The sequence below is a fragment of the Lygodium microphyllum genome, chromosome 10 (genome assembly GCF_053477565.2).
Source record: "Lygodium microphyllum isolate KBCC chromosome 10, Lygodium_microphyllum_v1.1.10, whole genome shotgun sequence".
Lineage (NCBI taxonomy): Eukaryota > Viridiplantae > Streptophyta > Polypodiopsida > Schizaeales > Lygodiaceae > Lygodium > Lygodium microphyllum.
This window is the reverse complement of record NC_141144.1, coordinates 78,410,983-78,420,825: the sequence shown is the minus strand read 5'-3', so window position 1 is coordinate 78,420,825 and position 9,843 is coordinate 78,410,983. Positions and strand designations below refer to the sequence as shown.

The 9,843-nt window shown below is 38.8% G+C and overlaps 1 pseudogene; it reads right to left on the bottom strand.

Moving 5' to 3' along the window:
• Window positions 1-1,449: 1,449 nt before the first annotated feature.
• Window positions 1,450-1,808, bottom strand: LOC148030197 (autophagy-related protein 8C-like pseudogene; annotated as a pseudogene).
• Window positions 1,809-9,843: the final 8,035 nt, after the last annotated feature.

The window sequence follows — 9,843 nt, the reverse complement described above, 5'->3', positions numbered from 1 at the left end:
TTGACTCCAGTGTCAAATCTGTGATGCCTTTGATTATGTCATCAAGAGAAGTAGGCACCGATGGAGCGGATGGTTTTGGAGCAGAAGGTGTAGGCATCGGTCGTGGAACAGGAGGAATAGGTGGAGTAGAAACAGTAGGCACTGGCATAGGCCAAGAAACTGGCTGAGGAGGAGAAGAAATAACAGGGATAGAAGTAGGCATAGGAGCAGATGATGGTGTAGGTGTCATGGAACCATTCTGTAGATGAGTCTTCCATATCCTCCTCTTGGTCAAAGTCGAGACTGCATCCTGAGCATCCTGCCAATCAGTTTTAAGACCCATAGGCTTCGTACGATCTTCAAGAAGCTCACCCAATTCTTCTTGAAGAGCAGGATCTGCAGCTTGCAAGAAAAGTTCAACTTTTTCAACATCCAATGCTCTTTGTTCAATAGCATCAAGCTGACTATACCTTTCCTCAAATTCTCGAATCAACTCCGAAGCAGCGAGACCTTTGTTTGGCATGTAGACCCACTCTCGGAATGTCCGTCGAGTAGCCATACCAAAGTCTTCAAGGAAGTATTCTTCTTTCAAGGCCTTCTTAAAAACTTGCCAATGTGTATTTTGAATAAAAAGATCAGTCACTTTTGTCCTCAAAGCAGGTGTGACAAGACGAAGGAAGTACTTACTCATAAATCCAGCAGGAACTCCAAAAAACCCCATCTTGATCTCATATGTCTTCAAATATGCTGAAACATTACGCCCGTCAAATAGCTTCTTCTCACTCTCAACTGCTTCAATAGCCTTAGTCGCGCTGTTTGCACTCTCCTGCTCTGAATAGAGTTGTCTTTGCTGAGACAACTGCTGTTGATGCAATTGTTGTTGCTGCTGCATATACATTTGTGTTTGCTGATTTTGGAGCTGCATATACATGGACATATTCTGCAAAATCTGTTTTAGATCCTCCGTTGAAGTACTTGACGCAGCAGTCATTGATGGAGCTGAAGTAGAGGCAGCTGGAGTTGTAGAGGAAGTTGAAATAGAGGCTGAAGTATCTCCCATCCTGAAATTTCTGCGACGCTTTCACGTCGGGTTCACCAAAGATGTCGAAGGGTTTCGAAAGCAAAGTCGCAACTTCAGAAGTCCTTCATAAATTTCAAGATAGAAGATCCATCATGCAAGTAAGCAAGATGAGAAAATGATACCAAGTCTTTGTTTAACTTTTGTTAATAACAAAACAAGGGTTCAAGATGAAGAAATCGGTTCATTCAGTTCATCCTCCCCGAATCCAAGAAAGAAAATAGAAAATCCATTAACTCTTTATCTTCCAACGTTGTTCTAGCCTTTGCAATTTTCCCTTGATAAGTTTTGGACTTATGGGTGATGATAAGAATTCAAGAATATGCTGTTATGTTATGACTCCAGTGTCTTGCGAACACCCTCATCATTGTATGTTCTTCATATGTACAGTTTCAGCACAACCCAAAGGTGTTCTCTCCACTGTATGTAACTTAAAGAAAGTCATCTCATCTTTGTGCACTTCATAGATAGTTGATATAATTGCAGCAGTAGGCGGAAGAACATTGTCTACAAGGATGAAGATTGCTTTCTCTGCATTTAATTTGATCCTCTTCCGAATAACATAGACAAATTGATCAACAATAAGATCAACTGGTACAAGGTATTTCTTCTTATTTATGTCTGGAATGTCACTTCTTTCAGCTTTCTCAACTATTACAGGAATCCTGTTAGGATACTTCTCACGAATCCTAGAGGCTTCAGTTTTCCTCTTCTCTAGATCATATTCCTTTTTAAAAGAGCTCTAGGCCATTTCACTCGGCCACTTCTTTGCACAGATAACATCTGATGATGATTCCAATGAAATGTTTTACAAGATGGGGTATTACACATCCTATAGACAGTCCCTCCGGAATCCGCATTGCACGCATTCTTGTGAAGACGTTCAGACTGAGTCTGTGAGATGTTCGGTGGTTTGCGGCTGCTGATGACGACACAATGGTAAAAAAAAGAAGGTGTGAATCTGTATACTCCTTCCCGACGATTAATCAGTCACAATAAATTTTATCAGGACATGGCAATTTGCGTGGGCGGTAGCGTGTGCAGTATCGCTCCCTCCAGAATCCTGTGCGATATCTTTCCGTTTAGCTATGGTGGCCAATCTCTGGGAGCGCAAAAGCAGTACAGCTCCTCTTCCTCAAAAACGTTTTTTCTGGGACCTTGCACTCTATCGATGATCTGAAAAAGATCTGAACCCTTCTTCTTTCTTGCATTCCATCTTCTGGTCCGAGAATACCTTCGCTTGGATGCGTTAATACTCCATTTCTTCCCTCCTTATCTCCTCAATCCCCTTTCCCCCAGTTGAAGCATCATGCTAGTCAAAATAGCCGAGAAAAAAGAGTCGCCAGGGAGAATTTTTTTTATCTATCGTAGTTCAGAAAGTTTCCGCCATCACCAACATAATTCCTCCTTGTCGAGCAGTAGAGTACCTTCCTTCCAGTCCAAACCTACTCCTCCTCGCAGTCACAGAATGCAGAGCTCGCCCTGTAAAATCCAGACGACGATCCTCCCCTTCCCACCTAAATCAAACGTCCCTTTCTTTCCGATTGCAGAGCACTCTTTTGCCTCTCATGCTCTGTTCCTCTTCCCCCTCCCAGATTACCAGTGGCCTCCTAAATTCGCTTTCCGCTCAGAAAAGCAACCTCTATTTTTTTTAAAAAACCAGAAAAGCAGCCCTTTCCTTCTGTAAGAAAAGCGGCCCTTCTCACAATAGCCCCATTTCATTACATCACAGTCCAGCCATTGATTAAACATGCAATGCTTTTCATTAATGCATCCAGACTTTGCATACAACTCAATGATAGAATTACCAATTATTCTCTCTGTACTAATCGCCCAAGCTCCACAATGCATAGAAGGCTACAAGCACCATGCGAATAATCCATGGTGAGTCAAAATCACGTAATGCCAGCTGCTACTGTCTGCCTGCTCGCCTGTATAGTATAATAACTATGGCTCTCTCAGTCATCTCTACGTTTCTCTCTCTTTGTGTGGCTGTCTGCTCACCTTGAAGTGGAAGTACAGAACAAGGCCCAAGCACATTATTCCAGCCAATGAACAGAAAATTATCAGCATGATGTCCATTATGTCTTCAGCATTTATCTAACTTGGATCTTCCTGACTGAGTGACTGGTCATATAGACCAGGCAATTCCAGAGACAGAGCACTTGTCTCCTTACAAAACACACGAAGTTCATTTACACAAATGTCCAAGTAAAGCTTTCTGGTCTTCTGAATATCAGTATCAAACTTGATAAATGCATATGGTCTTGCAACTGTGTCAACAATGGTCCCCTGTTTGATCTCCCAAACATTCCTGTAAACTGCTTTCAAATCATCACGAATCTGCTGAACTTTTTGTATAGAGCCATCTTCAACTCTAAGTTCCAAAGTCCCATGTCAGTCAGATCATTCAGAATATGCTTGTTCACAACCACAAATTCACCACTGAGTACTCTTCGGCTGTATATATTTGAGGTATATGATTCAAAACACTCATTATTGTCAAGTATTTGACTTGAAAACACATCCCAGAAATCATCACAACTAATAATCATAAACTTGTCTTCTTCAGTCATCAACAAAGCTTGTCTCAATTTTGGCTCTGCACTGAGAAGACAGTTCATGCTCTCCTTTAATCCCTTGATATGCCAGTTTCTAATGGCTCTTGCAAAATTGATCTGTCCATTCAGATATCCATCATCCACAAAGCCTCTAAGGAACTCTATTCACCATCTTTCAAGTGAACATGAGGCCGTATGATCCCTTGTTATATCAATGGCCTTGCCCTTCCTGCAGAGGACAGCTCTACAATCTCCTGCATTGGCCACAAACAACTCTCTTCTGAGCACTAAGACAGTTAAATCTGTTGTGCCAGATGACAAGCCAAGATTAATTGAACAAGCTTCTGCAAATGCTTTCTCAGTCTGCAGAAAGGTATGATAAACAGCCTTTTCTATTGCAATTGGAAATGCCACATCTTCAACAATGTAATTGAGTAACTTGTCTTTGACAAACTCTGCTACTATGGTCATCCTCCAGGATGCCTTTCTCTATTAAACATGCTCCTTCAAGAGAACTTGTAGCTTTGAATGTCAACAAGTAGGTGACTTTGTTTGATTTAATGCCCGCATCAAGCATTTTGTCATACTCGGATACGCAACAGCACGACAACGTGCTTACACTATTTCTAAACCACAGACATGGGATACACATTTGCATTTATTACATTTGCATATAACAATACACCACACACATCTATAAAGAAAGCACCGTTTGAAGTGATTTATGGTTATAGATTATCTACACCTGTTGCATCTTTATCAAGAAGAATTCAGAGTGCTGATGATATTGCTAGTATGCATAATACTATTTTTGATAAAGTTAAAGACATGATTGCCAAAGCCCAGCAATCATATACCAAACAAGCCAATAAGAAAAGACAAGCAATGAATTTCAAAGTTGATGACTATGTTTGGTTGAGAATAGAAAAACGTAGACTACAAAGTGTAGATAGACACCCATTTGTGAAATTAGCCCCTAGATTCTATGGACCATTTAGGATCATTCACAAAATTAATGACAATGCATTCAAGTTAGAATTACCACCTCATTGGAAAATTCACAACACATTTCATATCAGTTTATTAAGACCATTTAGAGGCGATTTACCTGTACACCCTGTTTATGAAAACCCACCTTTGTTAGAGGAAGAGACTAAAATACTTGAACCTGAAGCTATCATAGATACTAATTTTATGACCACTAGAACTGGCCAAAGATATTCTAGATATCTAGTCAAATTTAAAAACCATCCTGTAGAAGAAGCACAATGGATGCATGCTAGAGACTTAAATGCTTTCCCCACTCTGTTAGCTCCACATTGAGCTAATAGCAATTGAAGTCAATTGCTATCCCACCCTGGGGGTATGATGCCAGGAGGCATATTTCACAGTGGATTCCGTGAGGTTTTACGGTGGATTCAGTAAACTTTGATGACCGGGGCTCATACACAAAGTGGATTCTTTGTGTGAGAAGTTGATGGGGACGCCTATCCTTTTCAAGTGTTTCATTAATTTAGTGTGTACATGGGTGATTCCATAGCGGGTGATTCCGCAAAATGCATATTAAATTAATAAACGTTTATGAGTTTAGAGTGCGCACTCGTAATAAATTAAGGTTAGGATTGATTTCCAACCAGCTGATTTATTTATGTAGCTGAAGACTGCTAGGTATTCACTTTTGTCGGTTTAATTGTATTATTTTACTAACGATTGTGAATGCTTCAATTGATGTGTAGAGATAGCAGTAGTGGCGGAGGAAAGCATTGGAGGATAGTGAGTATTTGATTTATCATTTATATTTTGATAGGCGCATACCTTAGGCATGGCGCCTATATTTTGTCACGCCTATTTCTTGAGGCGTTGGATATTTATTTATTATTTTGTATGCGCATGGGCGCACGATTATGTTATTTGTACTTGGACATTGTATTGGGTATGCGAGACTCTTTGGGCAACTCCCATTAACTTTATTTCTATTTTGTGCTAAAGCAAACTCAAAAGCTAAAAGCTTGCTATTTTGTAAATTGGGCTATTATTTGAGCTTGAAGATGATTAATACATAAAATACATTCTTTGTGGAGCGCTCACACAAGGCATAGGGGAAGATTGCACCCAATTGGTCTCTTGTTCATGTCGTTCATACTTTTTACCTTGAGTTTTGTGCAAAAAGTAGAGTTCTTTTGTTCTTGGGGACCTTTCGGCATTCACTACGCGAGCGTACAGCAACCGATCTGCGCACCAATTAGGTTTGGCAACCCAGTCCATAAAATTTATTCTAATGACTAATCTTTCATGTTTAATAAAGTACTCTTCCTTCAGTTCTTTTTGAAAATCGTTGCATATATTTCCTTTTATATATATTTCATTGATGAATGGTTTAAATTCATGGACTACAAACCATACAAAATATTGACTCATTGTGTGTGTAGGTATCCCAAAGAAATCCAATTTCTTTGCATACAACTTCAAGTATTTTGATATATTCCATCCATCAAATAGCTTTACCGTTTTAACACCTATAGTAATTTTGTCACAACTCACTCGTGTTTGCCTTAACATTACCACTATTGCAAACATATGGTAAAAGTCTAAAGCAATTACTCACATCATTAGTTGGACTTGTATATTGTAGAAGTATTCCTTTATCCATTCATGTTGGGTTTACCAAAAATATCGGGGAATTTATCATGTCTAGAAGAAATTCATCAGGACTCAAGTAAGAAGAGTTCGTAGCATAGAGAGAAGAAAATTTGTAGAAGTAGAAGATATGAAGCAATAGAAATTCAATAGTTATAGAAATCTTAACAGTAGAGTAGATTCATTGCATAAGATATTGTGGTCAACCCTTATATCAAATTTATTAGCGTAAAGACCATAATTTGAGGCTATGGCTTAGTATAAGCCCAATTATGTTCACGCCATATGCATTAAAATTAACCATACATGAGTAAAAGCATTACAAATAATATAAATGGCTGAAAAACGTGCACCTACATACACAAGAATAGTTTGGAGTTTACGAAGCCTGCAAAGACATATAAATCCCTATTCTAAGAGTTCAAAATGTCCTTATTTTATCCTAAAGCTTCAATCTTTCAACCTACTATAGTAATAGATCAAGATATATCAAAATAATCCTCAATATCCCTCTAGTTAGAGCATCCAAGAGTAGTGTTTAGATATAGAATGGCAATAGATCAAAGAAAAGTCTTTGTAAACAATAGTAGACAACTTAAAATCCCTACTTATATTATCCCACAACAATGAGAATTCACACATTACATCAATCCTCTACCACATAGAAGGTTCTTCTTCTGGTTTTATTCAAGTTTTTTGATAGAAAGAACACTTTTCCATCTTTGCATGCAAGCATGTTTCCCTCATTTTATTAAAGACTATTTTGACATATGCTCATGTTGCTCTTCATTCTTGGAAAACATTGAGACGTCATCCAAAAAGATCAGTAGAGTCATCCAAGTGTTGTAGAAATATATCACTCTCATGATATGTTGGTGGAAAGCTATTGAAGTATTTGTGAGGCCAAATTGCATAACATATGTAACAAGTGGGATGCATAAAAACTAGGGGTTAGACACCTAGTCACACTGACTTGGGTATATAAGGTGTACGAGTGCCAGATTAGGGCAACTAATTCTTATCAAGAACATACTCTTCACCTTCGTCTTCAGCTTCCATGGCTTCCTCCTTCCTTCTCTCCTCTTTTTTGTCATTCTCTCTCCTCTTCTTGTTGCTCTCTTTCTCTCTCTTCAATGCTTCTCCTCTCTCCTCTTAGCTTCATTCATTACCAATGGTATCAGAGCCAAAGGCTTTGGTCCTTTTCTTCTTTCCCCTTTCTTCCTTTTCAAATCCCAAAAGGCTTAGTTACTCAGCTTACAGGTATAGTTACAACAAGGATTACATTTAACCTCTACTTTTTGGAGCAAGTAGGAGCTATGGCTGGAGACTCATACATATCTAGAGGTAAAATGGTTAAAATAGCAGGTCGTCACTTATTTTCATCCAAAATTTAGGGGTTGTAGGCCAAGGACAAGAAGGGTATGAGAAGATTGTTGGTGCATTTCAGAATTGTGTTATTGGTGGCATGCAAGAATTTTCCTTGCAAACCCTTCGCATGATGCTGTCCCTCGCTTGTCCTAGTTCTTCATTGTACTTGCAATTGGTTTGATGCATTGTCCTAGTTCTGGATTTAGACTCAAGTGGGATGGATGGCCACTCTCAGCCAAAATTTCAAAAAATGAAGTTTATCAGCTTCATGACCAAGACTTTGTACATAATGGGAAAAAGTTAGTCAATGATCTTGACAAGCCTAAGCGTTAGTTGGATATTGGTGATGTTTGGATCACCCTAAATCATGTTCTCATCGTGTATGATGCTTTCTCTGCTGACAAACATATGCTAAGAGATGGAGACATTAGGCAAGATGATCATAAAAACTGGGCAAGAGCTCAAAGAATATGTAGTAGGCAAGTGCAATGGTGTTTGGGAGAACTAGGAAATAATAGAGTACGCACAATAGAGCGAGGTATGTTCGAAATGCAAGTGTATCTTGAAATTGCTGGAGACTACATTGACATCTTTTTGTCTCCACACTTGAGCTTGGTGGATTGAGTCTATCTTGCATGAAAAGTCTCTTTCTTTTTTCAGATTTGGAGGTTGTGGATTATGCATCATACCACTTATAGGCTGAGTGTAAACTTCATAAGCAAGGAGGCATTTTTTGATGTGCATCTCTCATGCCATTTTATTGTCTTGTTAATCAATTATTTCAGAGACTTCTTTCCGAATCTCAAAATCCCTTTACATCTTACAGGCTCAGATGCAATTGAAATATTATTTAGCAAGATTGGGAGCATGGTGGGTCAAGAGTGCTCGTATGACATGATGGATATGCTGCATACTACTGGGAGTTTGAATAGGCTTGCCTACTTGGAGTGTAGAGAGAATGGTCCTTTGTTTGCAAGAGCGCACAAGAAGCAAGAGCATGTTTGGAGGGAGTTGAATCTCAAAGACAACATGCCGAAAGCTAATCTAGGAGACTATGATTGCATATCAAGTGATGATAAAATTATTGATGCTTTGAAGAAGGGGCTGAAAAGTGCTCATGAAATGCGTGAATGATTACATGTAAAACTGGAGGGCAAGAATGAAATGAAATGGTAGCTTGAGCCTTGGTCAATTAGCTTTACAGGTGCATATGCACAAGAATCTGGCTCGGAAGAAGAAGATCAACTAGCTAATTAGGAGTTAATAAATAGTGAGGATAGTGACAATGATGCATGCTTAAGTGAGATTAGACATGTAGTGGATTCTCTGCTAGACGAACAAGAAGTTGTGAACCCAGTTGTTTCTACTGAGGGTAAATCTTTCTTCAAGTCTACGTTAGTGAGTCAGCTCAATGGAGATCCCACACTCTGAAAAGATAGACTTACTAGGGTTCACCAAGGAGTATACTATAACAAGGAAGGGAAGCCTTTTTGTATGTCAAATGAGAATCTATTTGGGATAGGATTAGATTGTGTTGTATACTTTCAAGAGGACACAACAAGGAAGAGCACAAGAAAATGCAAACTAAGCTCTTTTCAAAGTAAGAAAAGGACACACGTTGTATGGTATCTTGGAAGAGTGCAAATGATGAGGAGAAAGGTCAGAGGGGGTTATGTGGGGTATAGGAGAGGGTTCAACCTTTCAGATAGGCCTTCAAGAGTGGAAGTCCAACTTGGATGGCACCAAAAGACAAAAGGCTCACGATGCTTTACATATGACCTTACGGATCTTGCTATGATAGACATTGATAGTATCATTGCCTTGGCAAATCTGACCTACGATTGCAACACAAACAAGTACAAACTAGATGAGAATGATTGGAATGTTTTCAATGACTTTGTGAAGGGGCATTAAAAACATTTGGTATGCTTTTCCTCTTTGTACTTTTATTAATATTTTATTATGCTTTATTTCTTCTTTTTTCTCATATAAGAAGCACAACTTTGTGGTTTTGCTTGGAATAGAGTTGGCATGATTGAGTTCTTTGTTTTATCACTTTTGTAGGACCTTGAATCAAACAAGTTTTTGGATACACATTTTTGAGATGGGATTTAGACTTGATGTGATAGTGCAAATCTCACACGATTACTATATCTTCACATGCATCAAATAAAGCATCGAGTACTATACCTCTAGGGTTATTATAGCAAAGTTTTGCAC